Raw genomic sequence first — 5005 nt, forward strand, 5'->3', positions numbered from 1 at the left:
AAGCCCAAAGTAAGTAGAAGGAAGGAAATAATAAAGGTAAGTGCAGAAATCAATGAAATAGCCAAAAAAAAAAAAAAACAGAGAAAATCAATGAAACCAAAAGCTGGTGCTTTGAAAAGATCAGTACTATTGATAAACTTCTAGATAGGTAGTACTAGTTACGTGGTTGTATTCATTTGTCAAAACTCATTGAATTGCACACTTTTAATGGGTGAATTTTATTGTCTGTGCATTATACCTAAAGAACAGACACTTCACAAAGGATGATATACAAATGACCAATAAACACATGAAAAGATGCTCAACATCATTAGTTATCAGTGACATGCAAATTAAAGCCACCATGAGATACTAGTACACACGCATTAGAATGGCTGAAATTTTTTTAAAAATAACAATAGCAAGTGGAAGCAATGGGAACTCTCTTACATTGCTGATTGAGTATAAAATGGTACAACCATGGTGGAAATCAATTCAGTAGTCTCTCATAAAATTAAACATAAGCCAATCCTTTGGCCCAGTAATTCCATTCCTAGGTATTTGTCCAAGAGAAATTAAAATATATGCCCACAAAAAAACCTTGTTCAAAGTAGCTTTATTTATCAAAAAAATAAAAAGTAAAAACCTGAACTAGAAACAGCCCAGCTGCCCAGCAACAGATAAATAGATAAATTGTGGTATATCTATACAATGGACCAATGGTATATCGATACAATGGTATATTAATACAATGGATAGTCAGCAATAAAAAGGAACAAACTACTGATATGTGCTACAACATGGAAAACCTCAAAAGTATTATGCTAACTGAAAGAAGCCAGACACAAAAGGCTAAACAGTGTATGATTCCATTTATTTGAAATCCTAGAATAGGAAAAACTAACCTGTAGTGACAGAAAGCAAGACAGTGGTAGTCAGGGATGGACAGTGGGAGTGAGATTCATTGCAAAGGTCTTCAAGAAAATTTTTTTACCAGGAGGAAAATGTTGTAAATCCTGATTGCAGTGGTGGTTTTACAGTGGCCACTCCTAGGGTGCTCAGAGCCTAGGTAAATACATTTTGCATGGCCCCTGTCTATAGACACTATTTGAATCATCCAAAACCAGTGTGTCGGTACCATTCTGATTGCCCAGTTTCATGCAGTTGTGTCAAAGAAATACTGCATTGGCTAGTGGATCAATCCACTTGCCATGCTGCCCTCCTGGAACCAGGTCCCAAGCATGAGAGTCCCATAGATGATCCCATAGGTAAGAATCCTGAAGTTCCTTGGGGTATCTGGTGGGCCCCAAGCATGAAGGGGTGGTAAGGGTCTAGAGGGTCAAAGTGTCTCTTGAAGGGGAAAAACATGGATCTGGTCTCCCGCCAACCTGCAACTTATTCTGTACTATGGGCAGCCCACCCTGATGATATTGCTGACCCTGGTCATTCCTAGGCACTAAAGGGGACCTTTGAAAATTGTAAGGAAGGTGCTGCAAAACACAGTTCCCCACGCTTGAGATGCAGGGCATGGAGCAGGACCCCCATTTGCCCAGGACTAAGGTGGTACTGGTTACATGGGTGTATATTTGTCAAAACTCACTGGACTGTACACTTAAACAAATGGGTACCTTTTATTGTATATAAATTATGCCTCAATAAAGTTGAGAATAATTACTAACAATTAAAAAACTCTTCTATGTCAGATTCCCAGGACCTACTCCAGACAAAATCAGATTGTTTTCTGTCTGCACACTCTGGGAAACCTTTATCTGTTGGTTCTCAATTGCCCACAGAATCACATCGAAGCCCTTTAGGTTGGCATATGATACATTTCCTCACTCAGCCCTAACCTGCCCCTTCAGCCTCGGCCCCTGATACTCCGTTCCCTACCCCATGCTCCAGACACACTGAACTTTGAATCAATCCCTATCACTGAACTTCAGACCAATCACTCCCCTTTGTAATTTCGTTTCTCTACATGTTAGGTTTCCCCTGCTTGAAATGTCCTTCTAGTGCTGCGCCTTCTCCATCCAAGGAATTCCTACCTTTCAAGGTCCATCTGGCATGTCACTTGTTTCTGTGTAGCCTTCCCAGACCTCCAGACAGAGTTTGATGATCCCTCCTCAGTACTCCCGCGAGTCTTGGGACACAATTTTTATGACTAGTATGCTTGTCAACAGTGGACTGTCAGTACCTCTCCTGGGGTTTTCTCCTGTCCAAATTGCAAATTCCTCCAGGGCAGGGACCATAGCTCCTTCAACCCAGCACTCAGCACAGTACCTGGCACACAATAGTCTCTTGATCCAACTGTTGAAAGAATGAATGAATTGATGAGTCAATGATTGAATCTGTTCCCCTTTTGTGACTTAAATGGGAGCCTTCATTGGACAGTGGCTTTACCACAAAGAGTGACCAGCTTATCACAGCGTCATTAAGAAAATGCTCTTTTGGGCTTCCCTGGTGGCGCAGTGGTTGAGAGTCCGCCTGCCGATGCAAGGGACACGGGTTCGTGCCCCGGTCCGGGAAGATCCCACATGCCGCGGAGCGGCTGGGCCCGTGCACCACGGCCGCTGAGCCTGCGCGTCCGGAGCCTGTGCTCCGCAATGGGAGAGGCCACAACAGTGAGGGGCCCGCGTACTGCAAAAAAAAAAAGAAAATGCTCTTTTAAGTGGGATGGCATTAGTGGCCCAGATAACTCAAGGTTCTGGGAGAAAAAGTAATTAGGAGAGATTTGCTCTGTACATTGATAAGAAAGACTACAAAATAGCATTTTCGTATGGTTCAACCTAATATTACCATCCTTTTTTGGGAGCTGAGGAAACCAAAGTTCAAGGAGGTGGAGTCCCTCATGTCTGATCATCTAGTGAGGGGCTGAGCCCAGGTTTGAATGTCCATCCATCTGACTCCAGAACCCGGGCTATTTCCCTCCCACTGCCCAGCTTCCATCAGCTGTGAAATTCCTGCTATAAGGCAGTCCACAGAGGGCAAGGGTTCAGACAGGGGCGGGCCTGGCTAGGGTTTCAAACACCCTTTGGCAGGGGAGATGAGCTGGTTTGGTCTATGAATGTTAGCCTTTCGGTGGTCATGTTTCCAATTTCTCTTCATTCTCTCCCTCCTCCAGAGTGCACCCCCCGCACATACCCACACAGCCAGAAGGGAAGAGCCAAGCAGCTGACTCACACGCCACACTGAAGTGGCCTCGACTTTGTCCACGTAGGCTCAGTGGCTCGAGACTCCTGCCCCAGCCTGGTCGCTGTCCTTAGCTGGCACCCAGAGGAGCCGCTGCGTACTCCCCTGTGCTGTGGACACGGCTGCACTCAGTGCCCTGGCCCTGAAGAAAGCCATAGAGGTTGGCAAAAACTCAAGTCCTAAGTCAAAGGTGATGCCCTGAAAGGGCACAGGCAGTGGTGGGGAGGTCCTGCCAGCTGGGTCTTTGGGCCCTGGGGGGAGCCAGCAGCTGGTGGTGCAGACCCCAACCCCACCAGCATCTCCCCTGCCGTTTTTTTTTTTTTTTTGCGGTACGCGGGCCTCTCACCGTTGTGACCTCTCCCGTTGCGGAGCACAGGCTCTGGACGTTCAGGCCCAGCCGCTCCACGGCATGTGGGATCTTCCGGGACCGGGGCACGAACCTGTGTCCCCTGCATCGGCAGGTGGACTCTCAACCACTGCGCCACCAGGGAAGCCCTCCCCTGCCCATTTACCAAGCCCTGTGAGCTGCCTGCTGGGACCATAGGCCTGGCAGTGTTGGGGGCTGGGGAGGGAGGAGCCATGGTACAGACTGCAGTGACCTCCCAGGAGGAGCTCGCAGTGACCCCAGTTCATAGTACGATGCCAATGATGGAGCATTGCCTGGATTGGGGTGGGCAAGGAATGGAGGGCAGGGAAATGCAGACTTGGGCAGGGTCTCAGATGTCAGGTGGGCCTAAGAGGGTGGGATGGGGAATAGAGGGAGAGGCTGGAAGCTCAGGCAGACCTCCGTGATGTTCTGCCTTGAGATGAATGTTGGGGTGGGGGGCGGGAGAGTCAGGCTGGCCGGGAGGGAGTCTGGGGCTACACACCCTGGGCCACAGGAAGAAAGATGAAACCAGAGGGCTTCCTGCAAGAACCCCGGAAGCCCCTGGCCTTTCCTGGCATAACCAGAAAGAGAAGCAGACAGGCCCCAGGATCTTACTAATAGATGGTCCCAAAAGCTAGTCTTCTTCTTTGCTCTCTCATGAGGGGTTGCCTGAGATGCTGGTAAGCACCCTGGGCTGAAAGTTGGGAGGCCTGGCTGCTGGTACATCCCTGCTTCCCAGAGCCTTCCGTTTCTGGGCCTCAGTGTTTCCATCTGTACAGGTGATGAGGCAGGATAGTCACAGCTTTCAAACTTCTTCAGTTTAAAACACTTTCTTTAAGCAAAGTCTAATGTAGCAGCTCAACATGTAAAGCAGATGAAAATAGGGCCACTCCAGGACTTCCCTGGCGGTCCAGTGGTTAAGAGTCCGCAATTCCACTGCAGTGGCACGAGTTTGATCCCTTGTCAGGGAACTAAGATCCCACAAGCCGTGTGCTGCGGTCAAAAAAGAAGAAGAAGAAGAAAATAGGGCTGCTCCAGCCCCCCTCCCCTCCCCAGAGTTTCCCCCAGAACCTCCATGGCAGCCAAAATCCCCTTTTAAAGATCACTGGGTTAGAGCAGTGGGCTCCAGACGGGAGTATGTGTCAGCATCCCCTGGGAGGTTTGTTAAAATACAGCTTGTTGGGCCCGACACCTGAGTTTCTGATTCAGTACCAATGGGGTGGGGCCGAGAATTTGCCTTTCGAACAAGTTCTCAGATGATGCTGATGTTACTGGTCCAGGGGCCACACTTTGAGAACCACTGGGCTATATTATACCCATGCTCCTTTCTATGATTCATGCCCAGTCATTCAGTATTTACATTAATCCAACTCAGATGTTGTAAAATATCCAAGCATGGGAGAGCACCTGGCCTTGTGCCTGGCACATAGTAGGCACTCAAAGCTGGTGGCATCGAATTCTAAATGCTCT

This window comes from Monodon monoceros, unplaced genomic scaffold, assembly GCF_005190385.1.
Source record: "Monodon monoceros isolate NGI ecotype Baffin Bay Population unplaced genomic scaffold, NGI_Narwhal_1 Super_Scaffold_22, whole genome shotgun sequence".
Taxonomy (NCBI): Eukaryota; Metazoa; Chordata; class Mammalia; order Artiodactyla; family Monodontidae; genus Monodon; species Monodon monoceros.